An 11,953-nucleotide genomic window follows, 5' to 3' on the forward strand; every position below is an offset into this window, starting at 1 on the left:
TTTACTTTTCAACCCTTATTTTACATAAAACAATGGAAAACATCAAATTTCACTGAGAAATTTTCCGTAAGTTAGTTTTAGTGTCTTCATATAAGACAAAAAAAAAAGGAAAATTGCTGCACGAGTGTGAGGAAACTGACACTGGTTTCAAAAACAATGCTTGAAAACAACTTGATTGGAATTAAAACCAGGTGAAATCATTTCAGCCACGCTCTTAATATTTCTATTATTTTTTACAAAATACGATTTTAGAATAAGATGGTTTGTTAATGTGATTTTCTGCAGTGGAAAGAAAGATTATGAGATTATTCAACTGGCAAGGGAAGTTCATTTGTATTTAAGCAACAAGGCAACTGAAAGCTCTTTACAGAAAACATGGAGGGGAATTAAGAAAACAAACACAAGGCGATATAAGAGGAGAATTTGATTTAATAAAATGCAGTGGCAGAGCGGTTTGTATTTACTCCACCAGGAGGTGCCAGTGTTCATGTAATGGTCTCTGGGTTTGCAGCATGCAGGGGACAAAAAGCAACAAGGACAAGTTAGTCATACCTGAGAAAAAGTGATAATTTGACTAATACTATATGACCAATCTGCGACTATTATCTTAAGCATGGTTTTCTCCACAATCCATCCATCCGTATATCCCTCCATCTATCCATTTATCCATCGATCCGTCCACATTCGTCCTGTTCAGAGGCAGAAAGAGCAGCCCGCCTCTCCAGCCAATCACAAACCAGGAGATCAGATACTCTAAGTGCAGATAACAGCAGCAGCAGCAGCAGCAGATGCCAACCGCGCACAGCCACAATCCTCTTTTTAAACCACATTGATTGTAATGTTTAAACTCAGAGCAGGCCTCTCTCTCTCTGTGTGTGTGTGTGTGTGTGTGTATATATATATATATATATTTTCATTGTGTTGATGAGGTCACGCTTCCTTCTTCATAACTGTTCACACACACACACACACACACACACACATACACACACAGACAGAAAAGAAAACAGCCACACTACTAATTAGAGCTCACACAGAGAAGAATTATGATGCTCTCAATATGGATTAGGCAGAAACACAGAGGAAAGCCCCTGATGGCCACGTTAGCCCTATTAGAGTGTGCAACATGGAATTTACTGTGCACATGCTGATGCTGATTTATTATGTTAAACTGTCTTTTACTACTTTCCTCTGTCCCTTATTGTCATGTATTTTACTATATTTTACTGTAATCTACTGTTCTTGACCGTCCCGTGCTGGATTCTACCGTCCTACTGTTTCTAACTGGTCTATCCTGTATCCTACTGCTGGGTCACTTCCTCCAAAGGCGTCACGAGATAAATCTGCGAGCTGATTAACAACATAGGAAAGAAAGAAATTTCTGCTACAAAATTTTATTTATTCTTTATGACGTTTTTCTATTCTGCGCTTTTGTTAATCTTTTTTTTTTTCTGAGGGAGGTGATTAGTAAGATAGAAAATAAGAAAAATAACATATAAATATATATATATAAATAGAGAGAGAGAGAATATGACATAATTCTTGCTTAGCACTGAAAGGTTTTACTCTTTAGGCCTCTAAAAACTGTTCAGATTTTCAACAGCTCACAGACATATGTAACTTATGTAACGTAATAAAGGTCACAAGGCAAATGGGAGCAAATGCTCTTACTGCACTGGGCTGTCCTGTCTTTACTATTATCTACTGAACTTTACTTTCCTATAACATACTGTCCTGTACTGCTTTCTACTGTCTGGTGTGGCAGGTACTGCACTGTACTGTCATTTACTGTCTTCTACTGCACTGTACTGTCATTTACTGTCTTCTACTGCTCTGTACTGTCATTTACTGTCTTCTACTGCACTGTACTGTCATTTACTGTCTTCTACTGCACTGTACTGTCATTTACTGTCTTCTACTGCACTGTACTGTCATTTACTGTCTTCTACTGCACTGTACTGTCATTTACTGCACTGTACTGTCATTTACTGTCTTCTACTGCACTGTACTGTCATTTACTGCACTGTACTGTCATTTACTGTCTTCTACTGCACTGTACTGTCATTTACTGCACTGTACTGTCATTTACTGTCTTCTACTGCACTGTACTGTCATTTACTGTCTTCTACTGCACTGTACTGTCATTTACTGCACTGTACTGTCATTTACTGTACTTTACTGTACTTTACTGTCTTCTACTGCACTGCACTGTCCTTTACTGTCTTCTACTGCACTGTACTGTCTTCTACTGCACTGTACTGTCATTTACTGCACTGTACTGTCGTCTACTGTACTTTACTGTACTTTACTGTACTTTACTGTACTTTACTGTCTTCTACTGCACTGCACTGTCCCCGTGCAGAACAGAACAGAAGTTCCTTCAACAGCCGAATATTATTCTTGGTTTGCCGCCCGTCATGTTCTGGTTCATTTGAAACTGCTTTAAATTTCTAAACTATGAGCTGAAAGGAACTTTTGACACTAAAATAATCTTAAATAATATTATTTTTTTGTTCGTGGTTATAGCCATATGCAGATATTACAGGAATATCCATCTGAGTAATGTTGACAGTGAACGTACTGTACAATATGAAGGCTCTGTCTGATATGTTGAAGTAAAATCTTTGTGTTGGCAGCATCACATTTCCCTCAAACTGTATATTGCTGATGTAAAATAGTTACGGACATGAATTTCATTTAAATGTAAGGTGGTTTTTCCCGAACAGGAAAAGAAACAACTTTCCTGAAACTGTCATAGCTGTCTCTGTTTTGCGTGTATGATATTGTATTTCTCAAAATGAAGACCACATTTCCCATGAATCCAGTTGGTTTCTTCCCATCCCTGCTTGTCATTTTTATCGACGCAGACCAGCTGTTAATAGTGATGTTTTCTCAGACTTTACCAGAGATTCTGCAGGTTTGGGGTTTGTTTGCAAAGATCAGCACCTCTTATTCTCTTCTGTAGCGTGAAGCAATCCCTCAGATCCGCTGCCAAAACCAACCTGCTACATGAAGTGCAGAGGTCGCTCCAGGCTGACAGTCTTCACAACAATGGTCTCATTCATTCAACCGTTCTACATTTAAAGCTCCTCCAGTGTAAATGTCTCTGTGCATGTGTAGTGTGATTATAGATCAGGTCTAGCTTCTATATTAATACTGTGAAAGTATCAAAGCCTCAGTCCACAGAGAAATGCACACAGCCTGTATTCAGAAACTGAGCCTTAAAACCAGCCGTCAGGACTTCTGGAACTTTGTGATGTCACAACAAAGCAGTCACCAAGCCCCGCCCACCTGGACCCACCATCCAAACCTTGCAGGATTTGGTTTCTCTGAGTGTTTTTACCTGAAATCTGCTTTATTTTTATTTGATCATTCAGAAAGCAATGAGCCAATCAGAAGAGAGGCTCAGAGCCTCCTCTGTTCTGATTGGCTCAGGGCCTGTATTTCACACTTTAAAAAAACAAAACAATTTGCGTTCAGATTGTCATCAGGTTATCAGAAAATACCAATGAGAAGATGTTATGAAATATTCAATTTCCACTAAATATATTCACAATCAGATAATAAAAAACAAATCCACAGTGTCTGACAGCATCACTCAGTCTTTATAAGCCTCCTCTACCAAACACACTGTTGGATTCCTTTCATACATATTTTTCTGACGTTGACTCTTGCATCTTTGTAAAAGTTCTCGGCTTCAGTTTCAATTCAACTTCTGTGTTTTTATTTTTTAACAAAAGTTCTCTGTACAAAGCAGCTGAGTGATTTCGACACTAATCATCGACCTCTGGCTTTGTCAGCGCAGATAACGTGAACTTTGACTTGACTTGCTATCATTTCCTCCGGAGGTTCGTACTGTAGGTGTAAGCTCGCAGAAACACTTTGGTATTTTTGTGTAGAACCACAAGAGTCCCTTTGGTGGGTTTCCCTATATGCATTTGCACTAAATTAATCCTCCTGCAAGAGCTCAGTGTGAGCAGCAGGAAAATCCAGAAAAGGCTTTTTTTTCCCCCTCCTCCTCTAATCAGGTCCTCTCTCTGTAAAGAATATGAATTTGCATGAGGAGATCAGGTGGAAAAAAAAATCTTCTTACTCTTGCACAGTGATTCAGGTTGGTGATGAGAGTCTGTTTATTGTCTGTTCATAAAACCCATATTTTTAATTAGATGTTTTGTTTTTAAAAATAAATAAAGAAAAAGACTCAGACAGACAGAGCGGAGGGCATGTAATTGTAAAACGTTATTCTTTTGTACAGAGCATCGATACGGGACTGAGGGACGGAGCCTGTACTCTTTTTACACACGTTGCCATGGAAACCAGCCCAGCAGCCAACCAGCTGCTGCAACAATCCAGACCCCCCTTCTTCCTCCTCCTCCTCCTCCTCCTCCTCCCAGCCATTTTTTTACACACACACACACACACGACCCCCCCATCTTTTCTGCACATTCATATTGCATACCAGCACACAGCTTTTTATATGCATAGTGTTTTTACGATTAAAAGAAAACCATATAAATTAAACTAAAAAGGAAACAAACACACACACACACACACACACACACACTCTCCTTCTACCTGAATACAACACACACACACTACAACACACACATACACATGCACACCTAAGTGTAGACTTGCAGTGCAGCGAGCTGATGCATAACTAAACTGTGACATGGCTGTGCAGCAGTTGATGAGACAGAATGGAGGAAGGAAATGAGTCAGCTGTTAGAGAGCGAAAAATAACCGCAACATTTTAAAGGCAGGTAAAGTGAAATCAGCCAAGGCGGAAAAATGTAATGCAGGTGCAAGATGTGAGAAGCAAAAATGGCCATTTTACGACCACAAAAAAAAAAAAGAAAAAGAAAGAAAAAAGAAAAAATTGTGTGCACAAATAGAGCATGATGATTGCGTTGCTTTTGCATTAAACATCTGGGCAGAGCGCTCACTGTGTGCAGCACAATACCACACAACACACTGTAGGAGGAAAACTGGTGGTGTGAAGAGGAGTGAGGACGTGTGTGAGAAACAGAGAGGAAAAGAAAACACACAAATATGAGACAAAATGAAATGTTTGACACATAAATAATTTATTATAGGCACCATACACATCTCTGCATGAAGCGGTGGATGGAGTATATTTAGATCCTTCACTTAAAGCCTCAAAACTACGTCAGTATTATCGCAGAGTATCAAAAGTAAAAAGCAGAATACATCATATTAAATCTTTAATTATCGTATTGATTATTATTAATATTGATGCATTGACTTGTAAGCAGCGTTTAATGTTGCTGCTGGTTGAAGTGGAGCTACTTCATGTATACAAATGTCTCATATACTGTCGTAACCAGAGCTACCAAAACTAGAGTGCAGTCAAACGACATACACCAGATTTAATGGAAAAAAATTCAAATTCATAGTTAATGATGCGGATCTGCTTCAAAATTTAATGGGTTCTTCTCCGGCTAATGACCAGTCCCTCCTCCAAGTTCAGTCCAAATTGGTTCAGAACTTTTTGTGTAATCCTGCTGACAAATAAACAAATTAACAGACACGGGTGAAAACGTAACGTCATTGTCAGAGGTATTAAATGTAGTAGTAGTAATAACATTCTCTTCTGAAATATAATAAGTAGGTGTAAAGTGGCATAAAGAGGAAACACTATTCAATTACAGTACTTGTATATTTGCCAAGCTTCAACCTCTTGGGCTGAAAAATGAAATGAAGAACCAATAACTGCACTTCTTCGAATGGCCACTAGAGGCTGGATCCAACAGTGAGTCAGTCCCCATAGACTCCCATGTTAAAATGTCCAACTTTACAGCAGAAATAAACGTTTACAGCCTGGTACAAAAAAAGTTTTGGTCTCTAGAGCTGATTTCCTCCTTCATAACATCTGTTTATGTAACTCACCTGTTTACATTTTATTGAGGCTTAAAGATATGGAGAATTGAGGGCGTGGCCTCTTTGAGTGACAGGTTGGTGAGCGTATGCCTGCGACAAACCAGCATGCACGGAAGTCTCGGCACGCCCCTCCTCTTTGCCCATTTTTGGATTACCTGGGAGTTAGGGGCGGAGTCAGGCACTGCCAAGATGGCGACGGTGGCGCAGCTCACTCTGAGCTTCAAAACTGCTCTTCGGAAACATGTGGGTGATGTCACAGAGGCTACGTCCATCTTTATTCACAGTCTATGATCTGAGCACTTCTTCTCTTCTTAAATTTAATACTTGAACCAATACCACCTCATAGTCACCACTTGTGTTTGGTGTGCACAGTACCTCTGTTTTTATTTCTTACTTTTCATGCTTTGTAGCAGATGCTCATAATGATTGTCAGGAAATCAATCATCAACTTATTTGTGTTATTTATCAATGAACAATGGCAAACATTTAGTGGTGCCAGTTTCTCCACTGTGAGTATTTGCTGCTTTTCTTGGGATTTTAGTGTCAGACAAAGAAGTAATTTAAATGAATCACGTCGGGCTCTGGGAACTGTTAATGGGCTCTTTAGATGTTTTATAAACTAAATGGTGAATTGATTTTTTTATATTACTTTGTATTTGTAGTTCTTTTTGCTGCTGTGACACTTAAATTGGGATCAATAAATTTCTGTCTTATTGTATGGGACACTAAAAACCTGTTGCTAATTACATTCAGCTTTTAATTTAAATTGGAGGAATTGTCTGTGAGATACTACGTCAACATGAAACTAAAGAAAGTCTAGTGCGAGGAAGGAAAATGTCTCTGCAGGTTTTTCTTGCTAATTTCCTGCAGTTTTGCTCAAAAAAAGAAACTTGGGGCGAATCAGAAGTTGATGACACTGGTGCTCAGATATCTGATATTGGATAAAAGTTCAGGATCAGCCAGATACACGGGCCCAGTCTTATTTGTTATGCATGCTAATGTGTCGTCTGTGACTCAGGCGAGGTTTTAAATTTCCCTGACGCAGCAAGGAAGAGGAGAGCTGTGTTTAATCGAGCTTCCAGAGATGGACTCCCCACTCCCCGCCCCCTCCCAACCATCAACACAGGTCTGGTTTCACAGTACCGACAGCCCTGCCACACACACACACACACACACGCAGTGTTAAGCCCCCTCTACGGTGTCGTCTTCTATGACAGAACGACATGAGATTACCGCCGCTGATAATCCCCTCATTTTCCTTTCAAAGCGGTGAAGTGGCTGATGGGTCCACTTCAAACATCTCACTGCGAGAAGTGAAGTCAGACTCTGACTTTGTGTCGGTTCGATGATTGTTGAGGTAACTATAAGTCTATCTACTCATTTACTCAAGTACTGTAATTCAGTTTCTGCTCCACTGTATTTATCTGATGCTTTAGTTACAGACATTATGACATTCTTTTTAAAGCTCCTCCAGTGTAAATGTCTTTGTCCATGTGTTTGATTATAGATCAGGTCTAGCTTCTATATTAATACTGTGAAAGTATCAAAGCCTCAGTCCACAGAGAAATGCACACAGCCTGTATTCAGAAACTGAGCCTTAAAACCAGCCGTCAGGACTTCCTGTAACTTTGTGATGTCACAACAAAGCAGTCACTGCTCCAAGTCATGCCCCAAGCCCCGCCCACCTGGAACCACTGTCCAAACCTTACAAGATTTGGTTTTACCTGAAATCTGCTATATTTTTATTTGAACACTCAGAAAACAGTCAGCCAATCAGAAGAGAGGCTCAGAGCCTCCTCTCGTCTGATTGGCTCACAGACCTGTTGTTACTAGAGCTCCAGAGAGAAGCCTGAGAGAGGAGATGTAAAACTACACTAAGATGGGTTTGGTTCTTAAAACCACAAATATATCTTCTGATGGATCAACACTTCAATAAAACACTGGTGAAGTGTAACATATGAGACCTTTAACTTACATCTTAAAATACAAAATCTTTAATTGAGTATTTTTCCATTGTTGTGTTTCTACTCTTAAGAAATGGAAACACTATGGAGATCGGACTCTGGTTTCTATTACACCTTTAATAGGAGAGACAAACTATCTGGGATCAATTCAGTCCCTGATTAAAAATCTGGTGTCAGTCAGTCAATGTCATCCACGTATGATATGATGGATATGAGGCAGTTTGATTGATTACATACAGTATGTTTCATACGGATCAATATTACCCTGGAAGACAAAGGGAAACCTTAAGCTGGAGTAAATTCCTATTAGAAATGTCGATGCAACTTCAACCAAGTGCGATTATGTTATTGAAGTATTAGACTTTCTTTTATGGCCCTAGGTGAAATTTTGGGTTGGGGGCCTCTACGGCTTAATGACTCCACCTTTACAAAACCAACAAAACAGAGTTTGTTTTTCTACAGTTTTTAACTAACAAAGAAATGTTAGTGCTACCATTGCAAATTAGCTGTTGAAATTTTTAAATGTCATCGTTGATTAATCTGCTCTTTCCCCTACAAATAAACAAATCTACAAACAAATCCAGTGCCAACCGTATCAGAAATAAGAGGATTTATCCCCTGTTGTATCAGCCCATGGAGACTCTCTGGCTCATACTCAGCTGCCCCCTGTTGAGCTAAAGTTTTGTGTGTTTTTTAACACACAATATCAGCTGCTAAAGGCTGTAAATGGACAAACATGGGAAATAAATGTCCCTCAGAGGGATATTTCTACAAATATTTAAATTTGCTTCTACACACAGTTTCATGCACTTCAGGTGAACGCCCCGTCAAGTCAGAACAACAACTCAGAAAGTCGGGGGAAAATTTTGGTTGTTGTTGACGCAGAAACTTGGCGGACATAAATAAATGTTTGATTAATGAGAATTTTTATATAATCACCAGTTTAAATTTTATTAAGGCTTAAAGTTCAGCATAATTGAGGGTGTGGCCACTTTGATTGACAGTTTTGGATCAGCTGGGAGTTTGAGGTGGAGTCAGGCAACGCCAAGATGGCGATGGCGGACCTGCTCACTCTGAGCTTCAAAACCGCTCTTCAGAAAAACCTTTGGGTGACACCATGGAGGCTACGTCCATCTTTATTTACAGTCTATGCTTCCCAACTTCAGGAAATGGGAACATGAATGCGGCATCAACTGTTTTGAGCAGATGTTACAAAGCTGATCCACAATCTCGGGAAACAACCCTGAGAAAAAAGTTGAGAAAACCTTGAGAGAAGTTGCAAGGTCTGTTATAGGTTGTTATAATCCTTATGTTTTAAAACCTCCTTCAAGGTTTCTGTAGTGTTCAGTGTCCCGTCGTCTAAATCAGCATTTAATACACTTTTCTCCCCTTTTATGTTTTTTAAACTGAGCATTCAGGAAGTATGTGGCTTTACTTTCATTTCATTTTAGAGAGCATGGGGATGTACCTTTTTTTTTAAATAAAAAAAAACAAAGTTTAATCTAGTTTCTGTCACAAATGATATCAAACACAAGTCACAGCTGTATCTCAGTATCCAGCAGCATCACGTGGAGAAGCTGTGGTGCAAATTTCATTAATTCAGCACAAGTATCAAGAATCTGCAGGAACACTGAAACTCACTTACTGGATTTCTATTTTTTGCATGAATATATTAAAGTTACAGTTTCCTAAAAGTAGTAGTGGTTCTGTGGTTTCATTTAAGGCTTAATAATAAAGTTTTTTCCTGCATTTTTTTTTTTTTGGTCTGAAACTGAGATAAAGGCGTTAATAAGTGTTAAAACGTCTGTGAATCTCTTCTCTTTTTTTTTTTTTACCATTTCCTGTGTCAAATTATTCGACGTGAATTCCCATGTAGGCAGACTGCTCGGCCAACTCCTAATTATACATTTCTTTCTCTTTTCTTTTTTAAATTCCCTCCCATGCCGCCCACCCGCAGCACTCAAACACACTTCTCTCTTCCCACACCAGTCCTGTTGTGTCCCAGTACTCTGCTGTCTCTCTTCAAAGCTGCAATTTATTTCCATTTTTATCATTTCATCCATTCCCCCAATGATAACATCAATGAATGCATTACCTTTTGAAAGAGAGATGAAGGGAGCAAGAAAAAGAGATGAATTTATACTCTCTCTCTCCCTCTCTATCTCCCTCTCTCTCTCTCTCTCTCTCCCTCTCTCTCCCTCCCTCTCTCCCTCTCTCCACATATCAGATGTATGCCTCGCTTGGTCGAGCCAGGCATATGGAAATGGAGCCGTAGCAGATGGGAGGGAGTCCCACAGGCAGTCCAGATGACTAATGAATAATGAACAATGGAGAGGAAACTGCTCTGTCGTATAAACAGAGGTGTGATGTTCAGGATGGGCCACCGTTCGGCCCCTGCTAAACATTAATCAATACTGAATCGTGTCCCAGTGTCTGAATCACACGAGCGCAGCATCAATTTGCCTCCACTCAGACGTCTATTAGCTTATCAAAAGCTCAGGGAGCGCATAATTTATGAGACATGCCTTGCTGGATTCAGATTGCGATCTGTTGATGGGGGGGTACATGTGTGTCTCAGTGCAATTCATTAGAAATAAAGACAGATTATTCCCAGAGGGCAGGAATGTGGAGAAGTTTGGAGGAGTGAGCAGGCTCTTTAAAAATGCTGCTGCTGCTGCCTCTTTGATTTTTTATTTTATTTGTTGTTTTTATTATTCCTGTGGATTGTGGCCAAATGTGGAGGATCACATGGACAGATTCCATTGCAGCTTCTGAATTATACAGTTTGTTCAGAATCCAGCGTGAAACAGGGAGATTTTACTGTCTTATTCTTATCTCAGCTGTAACACAAATACGTTACAAATCCTTGTGTTTTATAATCAAGTGTAACTGACCTTCACTGACTTCCTTCACCTGGAAAGTCAGGGCGAAGCTCTAAATACAAAAGTGGTAACCAAATTAGAAACTGACATTCATCTCAGGCTCTTTTATATCATCAAAAATCAGTATTATCATTGTTTTACATTCGTATCGCTATTCTGATAAAAGAAAATAAAGGTTAAAGTTTAGATGTGTTTGTATAATCTGCTAAATGATTATATTTTAAATGTAATTAAAGTGTGAGTAGTGTGAGACGACTGGGCGTTGTAGTTTTTAAGGTGGTAGTGGATGAATGTCACACCCTTCTATCTCAGCCAGTGTTTCCTGTTTCTCTCTAAACTGTCAAATAGGAGCAAAAAAAAATCCAAACTCTTACTGTCACTTGACCTATTTTCACGTGATGACACCTGACCCACTCATATTTGTTGAATGAAGACAATGACATGTGGTTGAAAGCTCTGAAAAAGCTAGTAAATGTCTTTGTTCAGACACTAGTAATTCACTAATAACACTTCCTTTTATTTTGGTATTTCAGCGGAGTGGAGGCCTTTAACTGTCTTTGGAGACATTTTATAATGAAATTTAAAAATGCACTTAAATTCAAGCGGATAAAAACGTACCTACTCTCTTGCATGTTGCAGTTACTTTTCAGTTTGTTGATTGTTCTCGCATTTTCATAAAAGCATAATCAAAGCCGGCTCTAAGTGTATAAAAGCTAAGGATCCTCCGCCACTAGGGGGCCAAACGAGCAAATTACAGATATCTTCTGTTCCTTTATTTCTTCATATTTCATGTATTTGTTCTATTATTATTATTATTATTATTATTATTATTATTAGCCCATATTTGTACTGTTTTTCACCAAGAAGCTAATGGTTCTGTTTCCATGACTTTCATTTCTGCAGCACATATTTGTGATATTGATCGTCCGTCGAGTAGAAAAACATTTTTATAACATATTTTTAATAAAGATAAGAAGAAGCTTCTTGATCTGTAGGTGAGAGAACTCAAACTTTACACGTTACATCATTTTTATTTCCACTCACAGTCTCAGTCCAACTTGGTCTGATCAGCTGTGGTAGCTGTGGTAGGTGCGGGTATAAAAAGCGGTATCATCAGCGTAATAATGATTGTATTTGACCAGCAAATCTAAAGTTGTCTTTTTCTCAGCTGGAAAAAAAACCTCTGCTCTCCTCGTTGCTCTCTCT

This window comes from Seriola lalandi, unplaced genomic scaffold (assembly GCF_002814215.2).
Source record: "Seriola lalandi dorsalis isolate HSWRI2012SDOR001 ecotype SW California unplaced genomic scaffold, Sedor1 jcf7180002054543, whole genome shotgun sequence".
Classification (NCBI taxonomy): Eukaryota; Metazoa; Chordata; class Actinopteri; order Carangiformes; family Carangidae; genus Seriola; species Seriola lalandi.